This window comes from Macrobrachium nipponense, chromosome 21 (assembly GCF_015104395.2).
Source record: "Macrobrachium nipponense isolate FS-2020 chromosome 21, ASM1510439v2, whole genome shotgun sequence".
NCBI lineage: Eukaryota > Metazoa > Arthropoda > Malacostraca > Decapoda > Palaemonidae > Macrobrachium > Macrobrachium nipponense.
In genome coordinates, this window is record NC_087212.1 from 65348430 (window position 1) to 65364312 (window position 15883).

At 40.0% G+C, this 15883-nt stretch overlaps 1 protein-coding gene across 1 annotated transcript in view; it reads right to left on the reverse strand.

Annotated features, from left to right (window-relative positions):
* LOC135198094 (uncharacterized) overlaps positions 1-1083 on the reverse strand; it is a 189536-nt gene extending 188453 nt beyond the window's left edge. The window contains exon 1 of the mRNA XM_064225540.1: positions 998-1083. The gene's annotated coding sequence lies outside the window, so the exon portion shown is untranslated. The remainder of the gene's footprint in view (positions 1-997) is intronic.
* Between the last annotated feature and the right edge of the window lie 14800 nt (positions 1084-15883).

Consider the following 15883-nt stretch of genomic DNA (forward strand, 5'->3'; position numbering starts at 1 on the left):
TCGTATCTCCGGTTCCATCCAGTCCTACAGAAGACTGACAGCAACAAGGATAAACAACGAGAGAACTCACATGGGCGATGTTCTGCCAAGGAAAACTTCAAACGACTAATATTTCGGGAGCAATACAAGGCTCTCGTTTTCCTGCTTTCCTTGAAGTTATAAAGACGAAGGAATTCTGGTATGGGGCCATTTTTCACCCAGCCAAAAGAGATTAAAACCAAGCTTAGTTCTAAAAGTCAAATCAGCAGTTTTGAATTCATTCAGTATTTGCCCAGACTGTTCAATTACAGTCAGTCACCAGGAAAAACAAAAAAACGCTTATTGGTTGGTAGTCCTTGAAAGAAGCTCGGAGCGCTTCGCGATGCATTACAAAAAAAAGTCTCCTCTTTGAAATCGCCTGGACGTCTCATGGTAAACGAAGGTCGCCGTCTCATCCATTTCCTTCAACCGTCGGGTGATTGGCATGCATCCAGCGAACCGCAATCGAAGGCCACCACAAGGAACTCAGAGAGAGGTGGATTTTCATATCAAGCCTTCGGAGTTACCGGGTGTTTGTTTGTATGGTGTCTTTACGTTGCATGGAACCAGTGGTTATTCAGTAACGGGACCAAGGGGTTTACGTGACTTCCGAACCACGTCGAGAGTGAACTTCTACCACCAGAAATACACATCTCTGACCCATCAATGGAATGCCCGAGAATTGAACTCGCGGCCACCGAGGTGGCAGGCCAACACCATACCGATCACGCCACTGAGGCGCAAGTTAACGAGTGTTAAGGGCCAAGCCTCTACTCTATCCCAGCAACAATCCCTACATCGCAGGAAAATGTGAACATGACAGAGATATTTAAGTTACGGGAGCGTCTATTTTGAGATTTTTTTTTCGGTCCATGAATTTCTCAATGACATACTACGTTGAATAACTACATATACAGTTTTAAGATGGTTCCACTGTTACATAAATGAATATCCCAAAACGACGTCACCCAGGACCTACAACGAGCAAAGACTCCAAAAGACAAGTCATATTAATGACACGAAACGCAGCACTTGCAAAAGGCGGCCTCACCAAACCAACACAAAGTCAACACTGGGCAAACAAATACCGTGACAGAAGAGCAAAGTCTCTTCGTGTCCGAGAGGCATCAACGATAATCATTTTTCTCTCTGAAAGATAAGGCTGATAGGGAAATACGTCCGAACACTTCTTAACCCTCTGATAATCTCCTTGATCTTGAAGGAAGGAAATTGACAGTTCAAGATGAGCAAGCGACCCCAAGAGCGGAAGAAACGAAAATACCAATAACGCTAATGTTGCAATACAAAGAAAGTTACTTCTTGATACGCAGACAACCTGTCAAACCTCAACGGCGAATCGAAGTTTCATTTTGTTATCAGGCCGTCTGGGAGGTTTAATACAACTCCATGTTCAACTGGAATTTACAGCTTACTGACTTGTCATAGGCCTAAGATCATATTTCACGTAATCTAAAGATACTAAGTTGTGAGATTTCAAAAATAAACAGGACCAAATGCGCCGAAGAATCGAGTTTTCTGCAGTCCTCATAATGGTGTATGAAACTCTCAACCACGGCCCATGAAACTTTCAGCCACGACCCGGGAGTGTACTGTGTTACTGACAACTATAGCGTTGCCAGACGCACGATCACGGCTAACTTCAACCTTAAATAACCTTAAGGAAAATAAAAACCACTAAGGCTGGATGGATGCAATTTAGTATGATAGGCGATTGGAGGGTGGATGATCAACATTCCAATTTGCAGCCCTCTAGCCTCCTCAGCAGTCTGTAAGATGTGAGGTTGGACAGAAAAAGTGCGCACGGACAGGAAAAACCAAAAACTAAAAGCATTACACTTGCAATATCAGAATAATAAACAGATTCATGTTTTGATAAAATATGGGAGTATCCAATAAATGAATGAGTGTAAAACATAAGTCCTTCAAAATGTGATATCTTAAAATCACATACCAGTATGAACTAAACCTCTCTCTCCTTATATGTGTGTATGTATGTATATATATAATATATATATATAATGTATATATGCGAATATCACAGGAAGAACACAGGCACAAGTCCTGTACCAGCGTATTCCCGATAAATTCACGAGACGCTACAATCACGTGCATCTTTTGTGACTTTTCGAGCACGTATACACCATCGCCTCCAACGCCGTTGACGCTGAGAAGCTGCTTTTGTTTTTGTTTTTTCCATGTCATCTCTTTATCTCTGCAACGGGATAATTTGGCGCTGCTTCAGGGAAAACCCTCGTTAGCCATTCCTCGACTCGACATGCAAACAGTAACGTGAAAAGCCTGTTGGCACAGTCGACGACGAAGAACTCGTAATCACTGCTTACAGATAACTACTACAGTCGACAGCTTTTTACGGCGTTCGAGACTTCATTCTCAAGTACGAAGATAACCATTAATTACATAACAGATAACGAGGGGGAATTCTCAAGGTGCAATTGCACCAATTAAACTTGTCTTGGTTTTTTGTTTTGTTTGCATGCCCGAGAATCGAACTCGCGGCCACCAAGGTGGCAGGCCAAGACCATACCGATCACTCCACTGAGGCGCTCTAAACTTGTCTCGGAGAAGGTGATTTGCAAGACTTCATTCTAAAATTTTACGGGTTTTCTTCATTCAAAGCAACTTTGATTTTAGCTTGCTTATTCCGTCCGTGTTTGTGACTCTTGTTTCCATATTGACAATGGAGTGTGTTCAAGTCTCCCTTGGCGACCGGCGCCAATCGAAGAGCTCGCCAATAACTGGCTCTGGATTTCCCTTCCCTCTCATTTTTTCTACACTTAAAATTTCCTTTCCTCTTATTAACCTTCCAATGACAAGCTTGAATCAATTCTTAATGCCCCTAAAGAATGTCTTAACAGCATCCTGCGATAATGTAATGTCATACCACACCTATTTTCACATTAGTTCCTCATGATCGAACTTCAACTACATATGAAATCAGTACTTCTCGATCTATCTACCTCAGTTTGAAACAGTAACTTCTAAAGTTTTCCAGGAATATCTATAGTCAATTTCAGGTTATACTAGCATTATTTAATCTGTTCATTTCTTCACAGCCTACTCGAAAACTTCTTGCACAATACAAGAAGCCCGAAGATTTCATTTTCTTGTTCTGGCAACCTATCGGCAGTAAATAGTGCGTCTAATATGTAGACAGTAGGTTGCCAGAATTCCTTATATTTCTCAATGGAGTACTCTCCAAGGAACAAAAATAAACACCGTCCATGCTTAATTGAACGCAAAAATCAACACCGTCTATGGTTCATTGAACGCAAAAATCAACACCGTCTATGCTTCATTGAACGCAAAAATCAACACAGTCTATGCCTCATTGAACGCAAAAATAAACACCGTCTATGCTTCACTGAACGCAAAAATAAACACAGTCTATGCTTCATTGAACGCAAAAATCAACACAGTCTATGCTTCATTGAACGCAAAAATAAATACAGTCTATGCCTCATTGAATGCAAAAATCAACACAGTCTATGCTTCATTGAACGCAAAAATAAACACCGTCTATGCTTCACTGAACGCAAAAATAAACACAGTCTATGCTTCATTGAACGCAATAATCAACACAGTCTATGCTTCATTGAACGCAAAAATAAATACAGTCTATGCCTCATTGAACGCAAAAATCAACACAGTCTATGCCTCATTGAACGCAAAAATAAACACCGTCTATGCTTCACTGAACGCAAAAATAAACACAGTCTATGCTTCATTGAACGCAAAAATCAACACAGTCTATGCTTCATTGAACGCAAAAATAAATACAGTCTATGCCTCATTGAATGCAAAAATCACACAGTCTATACATATGCTAAAATCACTTGTGAACAACAACAAAAATAAAACACCGTCTATGCTTCACTGAAAACGCAAAAAATAACCATTCTACTTGCTTCAACATTGAAAGCAATAACACCAAAATCAAACACCAGGTCTTATGCTAAACATTCACATGAAGCGCAAAACACAAAAATAAGAAACAACCAGTCCTAGATGCTTCAGTTGAACGCAAAAATTAACAACCAGTCTAATGCTTCAATTGAACGCAAACAAATAAACACCGTCTATGCTTCCATTGAACGCAAAAGTCACACAGTTCTAATGCGTCATTAACGGCAAGAAAAAATTAAACACAGTCTATGCTTTTCATTGAACGCACAAAACAAAAAATTCAACACAGTCTATGCTTCTTGAACGCAAAATCACGAACGCAAAAAATACGTCTTAAAAATGCTCATTGAACGCAAAAATCAACACAGTCTATGCTTCATTGAACGCAAAAATCAACACGTCTATAAATTAAACACGGTCTATGCTTAATTGTAAACACGGTCTATGCTTGATTGAACGCAAAAATACACACAGTCTATGCTTAATTGAACGTAAAAATAAACACAGTCTATGCTTAATTGAACGCAATGATGATAAAACTCTTCTATACATAAAATATGAAACTGAATGCCTCAGATCACTCTTTTACTGCGGTGGATTTGTTCAATACCTGTTTTACTCTTTTTTATAAAAGTACCATCACTTTCAAAGTTCTGAGAGTTCACGAGTTACCTTCTGTCATCTAATTACTATATCTGCAAGAGGACGTGACTTTTCTATCTGGATTATATAAAAAAAAAAAAGTACTGCTGTAAACAAAAATCTCAGAGAATGATCGGCAAAATTTAAATTAATACACAATGGGACAACTTACCATAAATCATGCAACACAAACAGTAATATTTTTAGTGCAAACAGTAATATTTTTAGTGACAGATTGAAGCAACCGAACAAAAATTTAACTTTTACAATAGCAACTTCCCAGAAAATACTAAAATAATTAAATCTGTCAACACACAAGAAAATGCAAGCATGGGAAAACCTAAATTATCTTCTCTAAAACTGAATCATTAATCTAGTTTTCACTTACCTTCCCCATTATGTGTAGGAGTCACAGTGCGGGTGTACATTATGGCAAGGAGAGTCTTCAGGATCCTGACTAGTATTCTTCGTTCTACTCAATTCTACAGCCAAGGTGCAAAAGAGATCTCCAAACAACAACTTTGTGTGTATATTGGTAATCTCTGACTTTTTTTTATCAATATACTATATAAAAATATCTTTCATACGGGTTTTGGGCAATATACTGGCACATCTGTTTCATACATTGAGTAATACTTCAGTCGTAAAAGTATGTCCAAAATACAAACAAAATAACATTCAATCTTCAGAGATCAACGTCGTTTCTCAAATGACTTGAAATGTTAGTGTTTCTCTTGGCCAGAGGATGGTCTCGCTTCAAGCTCAGTCGCCAGGAGAGGTTGCCGGCCGAAAAAACCAACTGTTAGGGAACCCAAGGTCCGTGATTGACAATCCAGGCTTCTAGGCGAATATGAGCTGGGTGGCAGGCAGCATCTCTACGAGAATTTAAAACACATCTGTCACTGATGACCTTGAACCAAGAGCAAGTCAAACTTATGGCACTTAGACAGCAGCCAAGACAGGCCCAGCTTGCACCTCGGGTTACGCTTTCCCCTCCTAAGCAACGGACAAGGCCACTGTCGGTGGAAATGTCATTCGAAGTAGGGAACTCTTTCTTCGAAGTCACGCTGCAACGCGGAGTGTAGTACTTTGGGTATGGAGAAATAGCAATGAGGACGTAACGGTGGTGACGACGAGAACGCTTTGTGAGTGTCTCCACAGGACAGCGGGTACCAGGGGCCAGTGAAATACTCTTGGTCAACAGGGCCAGATTGACGCTACTTGGTACAGGAACGCCTGAACTGACGTCCCTGTACGAATGTGCTCGTACGTCGGCTTAACTGCTTCAGATTTGTACTGAGGGTTGAATAGATCTTTTCACTTGACAGCTCATCAATCGTTTCTTCTTCAGTAATCCTTCAGCACTAAGATAACATTAGCTTGTGAAATGCAACTATAATATTATTACATCTGCTGTCACAATACTACTTTTACTCTCAGAATACCCTTGCCAGCTAATGCAACCTTCAGGGGAGACAGGATACGTGAAATGCTGCAGGTACAGATGATGGCAAACAACGCTGAGAATTCAATGCCTGTAACAAGAGAAAAAAAAATAAAGGTTACCTACTTGAATTCTACAAAAATGCTATGGTAATGTCACTGGACACAGTGATTGAAGACTTGCATGTCTGAGATCCATACCACATAAAAGATATTTATAACATGTTTGTGAATGGTACTTAATTTTCTTAATCTGTTATTATATTATCATTCAGGAGATAAAACCCTTTTCATGTGAACAAGGCTACGGCGGCCACTGATTTGAAATTCAAACCTACAGAGCATATGGTGCTCATTTGAAAGAAATTGCAGATGATAAGAAATACAGAAAGAAGAGATATGACAGAAAAATAAAAATAAAAATAAATAAATAAATAAATAAAAATATGAATAAATTATTAAAAGACAAGGTGAATTGTTTTAGGGTTGTAATTTATTACATCTATGCTTGAACTTTTGAGGTTCATATCACACGACAGTAAAATCTATTGGTGTATGTGGAAAATTAATCATTCCGTGAGACTGTTTGTTAAACCACTAATAATTCTGAATTCCGCCTATATTAATGAAAAAAAAATCTGGAATGACTACATCTGTGAACATCTTTGGAAAATGTAGATCACGAAGCGAGTGGAGTTTTCAAGATAAAGTACATAAATTATGGTCGAAATGTGTGTGGCAAACAGTGATGAATAACACAGATGCATTTACCAGTAAACTAACGCCAGTGCTGCTACACCACCTTCTTTCTAAACCAATTCAAATATGGATGTATCAAAGCATTCTGTGAGAAGAGCAACTTCAAGTTTGGAAACCACACGACACTTTGTTTACAGAAATTAACACAAGCAAATGATTTAACTATGAACTGGACCTTCAACTTGCAAGTCTCAAAAAGAAAGGATTCGGGGATTAGTCCTAAAAACATTATCAAGGACAATAGAGCCGACTATATTTAAGCAGCCAATTCCCAGCAATGTAATTGGCACTTCAACTATTTCCATGCTGCTTCGTTACAAGCAAGGAACTGCCTCCCAACCGTCCATTTCCAGTTAAAGTGTTCAATTACTGCTATGCATACTAAGACAAAGAGGGGGATCACACACACCATGCGCTGGCTGCGACCACATAAGTTAATGTCCTTGCGTAATTAGGCCTATGTAACTAAATATATCAGCATACGTTTCTGAGGTCTCTCTCTATTTCTTTTATTCGTTCAAAACTTGATGCATACATTAATATCCCAAAGTAGAGTAGGCCTGATAACTACCAAACAAAATTCCTAAGGAAACCTGAACACGAGGAACATAGGTTTATATGATTGAACGTATATTATACGAATAGAATACAGAGTTTAGGCCAAAGACCAAGAACTGGGACCTACGAGGTCATTCAGCACTGGAAAGGAAATTGAGAGTAGTTGGGTTTGAGAGGTGTAACAAGAGGAAAACCTCGCAACTGCACTATCAAATAATTGTTAGAAGGTGCATAGAAAGATGAAAGAAAGATCATTTGATTGGAGGTACTGTGGAAACTGCTCCCTTGCAGTCTTACATTTTAGTAAAAGGCTAGACACACCGCCAATAACTGCGGAAACTGCTGCTTTGCAGTTGTATTTCCTTGGTAGAAGGCTAGGCCCACCGCCAATAACTGTGGGAACTGCTGCCTTGCAGTCTTACTTTTTAGTAAAAGGCAAGGCCCACCGCCAGTAACTGGAAACTGCTGCCTTGCAGTTGTATTTTATAGTAACAGACTAGGCCCACCACCAATAACTGTGGTTGATGACAGCAAGGGCATGCGGTCGTAAAAACTCCTTTTGGCAAACAATAAACCATGCCTGATGATGCCTTTGATAGAAGGCAGTGGAGAGAGAAGGCGCATCAGGCAACCAACCCGTTAATGTAGGGATAACAGTGGGATAGAAGACTACAGTGAAAAGGAATGAAAATGGTAGCGTATATTATAAAATGGTTAATTGAAGACAAATCTTGCAGTTGTTCGTGGTGGTAAAAGTCGCCTATTGCGAAACAGTAGCGTTCAAGTCGCTCTATGAATTCACAGGAGAGCGAGGAATTGAATTGGGCAGTCAGTGCAGGAATGGGAAATTGACGTCATCCGCTACACCGACACACTGGAGCCATAGGGGAGAAAATCGCCTCCGATACTTTTAATGACGATCTAAGAATGGCAATAGTGCCCTCATATCCATGAATACTTTACAAATTACGTGGAGACGTCAGGTAAATCAATCTTGAAAAAATGCCGACATGCATAATAAATCTAATAGCAATGTACGAACTGTTCAGGTCAAAAGAGGTGTTAATCAAAAGCAATGGAAATCTTACATATACACTAAAAAGTATTAAAAACTTTATGAATATGAAAAGCAACAATAAAAGCTTATGAAGGAACATACATACCGACTATTCTCACAAGATTCAGACTGCTTTACATATATATATATATATATATATATATATATATATATATATGTGTGTGTGTGTGTGTGTGTGTGTGTGTGTGTGTGTGTGTGTTCTCATCACCGGGTCTTCGAATTTAATACAAAATCCCAAACAAAAGAGCCATTTCAAAAGCTTCAGAAATATAGAAATATGTAAAAGTGCTATAAAGGCTGGCCTAGGTCAAGGATGGATCAGTGTTTTAAGATGATTTGGCTGAGCATAACAAAGGGGGACATGACCGTTGCTGAAAAGTTCAGAATTCGAAAGTGTCGGGCAGGAGCGGAGGAATACCGAAATGCAACAAAAAGATAAAAAAACTGCCGGATAAATGAGAGGAATAAATACTGGAAAATAAAGTGTTTAATATCCAGGAGGCAAGAAGTGTGAGTGTGCAAGATACAGGTGAAAGATGCAAAACATACATACATACATACATACATAAACACAAACACACGCATAATATAGCTCCGGAGAAACTCAAACACACACGGACACGACATCCTATGATCTCGTCTCAATTATTATGCGCTGGAAGTGGCGCTTATCGTACCATAGACTTGTTGGACTTCATAAGTGAATTCAACAGCTCTTTACCTTTGTCTCTATGATCACTGATATGACGCCTTCGTCGGACATTTCCTTTACGTCTGCATCACAAACAAATCTTTGTTATTATTTTGTTTTCATTTATTATCTGCCCTTCATTTTGTTCAAGTCTCTCGATTAGAGTCTAGTTTGCCCGTCCATAGTGTCAATGATGCCACGAGCAACAAAGATGGCAGATGGGGCACCGTTTCAAGTTCTTGTTTTCCATTTGATTTTTAGCCTTCTCTTTTCTGAGTTTTGTGTTTCCTGAACATCTTGTCCTCATCAACCGCGTGTCGAAGTTATTAAGGAGAGACAAAACTCGTTTGGATGTTATACTTCCCATTAGTTGTCTCTCTGTGTTTTCATGTAAACAATCACCATCTTGATCTACATGACCGCTTCGCTTACATTTCTCCTTCAGTATCTTTGACCTCCTGGGTAGGAACTGGCCTGCCTTCCCTCGGGGCCTTTCTCCCGGTCTAGAGTGGCCTCCCTCGGCCTCTTGGTGGCATTCCACCCCTGAGATCAGGAGGGTCTGTCTGTCTTTGGCTCTGAGAGGCCTACCACCTCTGGGACAATTTGTCCTCTCCCCTTCTTTCAAACTCAGTGTCCTTCCATACGTCCGTGTTTTCTTCTTACAACAGTAGTTCTACATAACAAGCCAGCCAGGATACTTAATTTTCCCTGCCCTTACATCTTGTCTTCGTTCTTATAGTTATAACATAATTATAATGTTGACTACCGTACATTTTGTGCCTAATTCTAAATGCACGAACACACACACGCCTCCCTCCACATATATATATACAAACTCACACACCCACACACACATATATATATATATACATCTTCTATAATAATAAAATCCGAGTGGATCTGATCTTGTTTGTCCTCCCCCGGGTGACAGTAGGGGAGACATGACACAGCCACACACCCGATCCAAACCGGTTTGCCCGCCTCGGGTGGGGCTGGGCAGGTAGGGGAATACGGGTACATCCACTTCCATCTTGGAAACCTTTCGCACTTCCTCCTAACCAACCTAAGGCTTTCGCATTGAAAACTTTTCATCAAATTGTCATCTCCGTTCTCTCTACAAGACCAAATCATTTCACAACTCTCAGATCCATCCCTCACCTGGGCTAACCTTTACACCACCTCTAAGTACATCTCAGGTGGTCCTTAAAGTACATTACTGCGACGTTTCAAAACACAAGGGTTTCATTTTCAAGCTGTAAAGACAGAATACAATAAACTAACATTAAAAGCACTAAAATGCAAATACAAGACATAATAGTGTTTTTAATGTTAAATTTATTGTTTTCTGTTTATATAGCTTCAAAATGAAACCCTTGTGTTTTGAAACGTCGCAATAAATGTATCATTAAGGACCACCTGAGATGTACTTCCTCCTGCAACAGTCTTCTGTTGTTCCCGTTACCAGTAACTGCCATATCTTAGAACGGTGTATATATATATTATAATATATATATATATATATATATATATATATATATATATACTATATATATATATATGTGTGTGTATATATATATATATATATATTATATATGTATGTATGTATGTATAGCGTCAATCATACAAATCAAAGCAAAATAATTGTGTGATTGAGTGAGTGGGAAAGTAAGACAGGTGACAAGTGGGAGTGATAGAGTAAGAGTAGTATTGTCTGGAAAGAAAGAGATTGAGTGAATCAGTGTTCACTACGAGAGTTCGTTGAGAAGTTTGATGGCAGGAGGCTTCGATGAGCTAAACTTTGACAAAGAACACAGATAGGAGGGTGACTGGTTTGCTGTTTAAATTGAGATATAAGCTTAAGTCTCCGAACCATATTTTATATATGTTAACAAATAATATTTCATTATGTAGAAAATCCTGAAGATGTGGCGATGTTGTCACGAAACGTAGGATTTAAAGTGAAATGACTCATCGTGTTCCTGATAATTTTACCAAATTATTGGCTTGGAATTCTACAATATTCTTAATAATTTCTAAATTGCTAATGACATATACGAACATATTTCGATTGCTTCCGAAATCTGGCATCACAATAGGCATGGTCATTGATACCGGAGAGACATTGCTTGTAAGATATTTAGGATGGAAAAAAAAAAAGCTAAATCGTAGCAGCCATCAAGAGGTAATAACGAACTAAACGTAGTAAAGGGAAGTTCAAAAATAGCAAACAGATTAGTACACAATTTGTCCTTTCAAGAAAGGGTCCTAGAATCTTCCAAAAAGGCGCCGTCACTTTCACTATTTCTCCTTCTTCACTCAATTTCTTTTTCCCATCCCACTTTTAGTACAAAATCGGCAGAACAGAATCTTTGACAACGAAAAACAAAAGAAGTAAAGCCGAGATCATTCAGTTGTAGTACCATTTATATTTTCATCTGGATGCATAAAATGTCCTTACTTGGTAAACACTGACGGCTACAGCTTCCGATTAGAATTGCCAAAGAACAAACAAGCAGACGCAGAGTGCTCAGTGCTGACAAGAACCGGTGAATACTACCTACTACCCGTAAGTCTTCCCTACAGACGGCCAGAGACTTCAACTTCCTTTGCCACTAACTATCTTTTAAATAGAAAAAGCATTAACTTGAGATACAACTAAAACAGATATTCCTGCAATGGTTGCTATACAAATGCGTAAGCTAAAAACTCGCGGGACGCCCGAAATACACCAGATCATCAAATCAATTTGTAACTTTCCTGGCCATACGAACCTTAGATTTCATCAATGGAGTTTCTCACGCACTGCGCGCTTCGGCTGTCACTATCTGGTCAATATCCTATCAAAAAAATCAAAATCACTCTTAATGTCAAACGTTCTAAGACTTCGAGCTGTTATAATCGTATGAGATGCATATGAGTTCCATTGCGGAGATGTTGGCTATTCTGAACGTAGATATTAATAACGTCTAAAATACACGAAGGAAATCAAATATTCAGCAACTACCACATAATAAACGATCCTGAGAGCTAATGCCTTTGTTGAGAAGCTTCCAAAGTAAGCGTTACTCAGCAAAGAAAAGTGCCCCAGCGATTCAATGAGGAAAGACTACTCTATGCCCCAAAAGGACAGCGTAAATCCACAAAGATACGCATTCCAGGTTTCTTTCTTTGCGAATGCACGCTTATTCTCATAGTTTCGGGAGGGTGCCCAAATCTCAGAGTACCCCGACACCTTCAATATTCTCCGAAACCACATTTCTTGGAAAAATTCGTACGCTAACCGAAACCAAATTGTTAACACGCCAAAGATGATTTGACACATATCTACGTAGCGAACCAAGCCTTGTATGTATGGCTCCAGCCGTTAAAATGCTGAACACGAATACTTTCCAGTCCTGGTATCACCACCATTTTCAGGCTATCTAGACTGCATGCTGATGTCAAACATCTAAGGATCACACGAAGTTCAAAGCGCCGTGTTGTCAACATGAGCCAGGGAGAGAGAAAAGAAAAGCTTGTCCATGATGCAATAGCCATCTACGACTTGAAGCTTTCAATGGCTATTGGACCGAGGCATCTCAACGTAAGTGCCATAAAAACTGGAAATCCAAGGCAAATGCACCGAGAATGAAAAATGCATTCTTCCTTGAAAACACTGCAAATGAATAATCGACATTTAAAGACACCGTCCAAGCACAAACAATAAAGCAAGGTTTTAATGGTGACGGAAACTTCTTAAGGAAGAAATGGAAAGTTGTAAAACAAAATAAACACTTACTCGTGCCACCCCCTTAGTTTCATTTTCAGTTGTTACGTCTGACATCCACAACGCGGGCCTTTCTGAACAATGTAACAGTTGCTTTTCCCAAGAACGCTAATGAACTCCTCAAAAGCCCTGATAAATGCAGCTATCATTTTCCACATGACTCTCAACGAACTGATTACTGTTTCCAGCGTACCTCTCTGCAGCAGGGCGCTTCTGCCGCCAAAGGATATCGACTCCGCAACGTCCGGAAGGATACTGCATATCAGTTAGTAAAAAAATCCTTTTCGACAACATCGCCTGGTCTTAGGCGACGACCATGAGGTGCCCATTCCCCGCGTCTTGTGACTCTCCTCGCATAGGATTTTAGGCTCAGCGCTCAACTTCCATAATGACAATTTAGGAAGCAACGTATGGTCGCCGAGTGATCACAAACACGCGTCATCCGTTCACTCTTACTGAATCCCCCAACAGAGGTGGAATTCCAAGACGAGCGCTGTTATTTCGCTGCTGCCTGGTTCGGACAAAGGAATTTCGACTCTATGTACTGAACCGTGAGAGGAGAAAATACCAAATCTATACACATGGGGCATGTGGTGGCACTCATCAAGGACGACCTTAGGCCATCTTTAGTATTGTACGCTTAGCTTAGTATTAATCAGGGTGTTATTCATGACCGTCGAGTGAGACATCATTGACCTTCCGTCCGGAGGGGGGGGGGACCCCCCTCTTAAGTTTCATAATGGCTTACGAGCTGTTTGAAAACAAAACGAGTTTTTTTGTTAACGTCTGATAGCAACTTCGGCGATGACATCGGCGAGGAGGACTGGGAAGATTAATCATTAAGCGCAGTGGAAAGCAAAGGAGGAGAGTCTGCTATGAACCCAGCACCTGGCATCCTCGTAAGAACATAAACCGATCCATAATCACAATCCCATGACCATTATGACCTACACATAATAAAATGGGGGAGGAAATCATGATGTCCCATAGGGGCATTGTCGTTGTTCAATCTATCACTTCCCTCAAACGCCAGGGACTGAGCAGACCTTGCATTCGCGGGGAGAAAGTGATGCCCATCAAGGTACGCATCACGGGACTTCCTATCAGCAGACCGGTGATCCCGCCAGGGTAATGCTAAGTTCAACGGGCAGGACCCGTCGCTGTTCGCTTGGTTGGTTTTAATCGTAATTTGCAATTAGAAGATCCAACACTCAGAGAGAGAGAGAGAGAGAGAGAGAGAGAGAGAGAGAGAGAGAGAGAGAGACCTTGAATAAACTGATCCTCCATTTACTTTCGTGTTTAACGGACCACTTGAGTGTAAACTTCAAACATGTCGCTAAAATAAGAATTTAACGATGTAACGTGCGAGCAAATATACAGTTTACAAATGACAGATATGGTGCCATTTATATAACATGTTTAAGCGCCTAAACTGCTAAAAATAAGAAACAAAAAAAGTGTGATAACCGACCCAAAGACTTTTAATAGTGATCAAGAAAGAATATTCAATTAATTTTATCACAATGAGAAAATAATCTGCGCGCGTGCACACACCATATAAATATACAATTTATATAAGAAATAACCTATTCTTAGTCAATTAAACCTGAGTGCTGCCGCGATGGTGGTCAACGGCAAGGTTTCACCTATAAGCCTCAGCATGCAAAACGGCGTGGGGTTCAGTTATAACAGCCCGAAGGCAGAGGAGTGCTTGGCGGGAAGCACCTTTTGCACACAAGGCCAGTGGCAGTCACATTTCCACTGCCGTAGACTACCAAAAATAGTAGGATTCTCGCTTCCCTGCTTGGCGCCAGTCACCAATTGGAAGGGGCGTAGGACTTGAAGCACAATACCTTGGACTTGTTTGTAAAAACCAATAAAAGGTGTAAAAGGTATTCGAAAATAATACGTATTGTGGAAATACTAATGGATGTTTCTGGCGTCACAACTACCAGGGATATTCATGCTGGATGTACAAAGTATGGACCGTGCCATATTGTATCGGTTTACTGATCGGTTACTGGGATATATACATATGTATATATAACACATACACATTATTATAATATACATATACATTACATACATATATATATATATATATATATATATATAGAATATATATATATAAATACTGGACGATGGGAATTTCGTGGCGGGCGGTTTGGGTGCAGCTGGAGGACAGTATAAAACCTACGGACCCTGCAAATGTGAGCCTAGTTATCTGCCAATATATTTACATATATATAAATATATATATATATATATATATATATATATATATATATATATATGTATGTATATATATATATATATAATATTATATATATATGTAAATATATTGGCAGATAACTAGGCTCACATTTGCAGGGTCCGTAGGTTTATACTGTCCTCCAGCTGCAACCAAACCGCCCGCCACGAATTCCCATCGTCCAAGCTACTAATAGAGTAGAATAGAATAGAAATCTGAATTCAGGCCAAAGGCCAAGCGCTTGGACCTATGAGGTCATTCAACGCTGAAACGGAAATTGACAGTAAAAAGGTTTGAAGGGTGTACCAGGAGGAAAATCTCGCAGTTGAATTATTAATCAGTTGTTAGGAGAGGGTGAAAAGTAAGGTGGAAAGAGAATATGAACGGAGGTACAGTAATGATTGTCATAGCTAGTCTGGTTTAAGACCGGGGAGCTGGGCTAGCAACCTCGTCTCCATGGACTTGCCGAGTACCGGAAACAAATTCCTGAGATGCATGCTAGTATTGCACCAGCCCAAGTTTTTTCGCCATGCCCCTACATTAGGTTAAGTTAGGTTGAATTAGAACCTCTCCATTCTATGGTTAGTTTTGGAAATATGGCGTTCCGCTTTTTTCAGGGAAAGGTCCTTGTACTAGGTTATAATCTCGAAAAAATGCGTACCGGGAGGCTCTGTTTCCAGTGTAAACCTTGCCCGGGGGGGGGGGGGGGGGGGGGGGGGGGGGGGGGGGGGG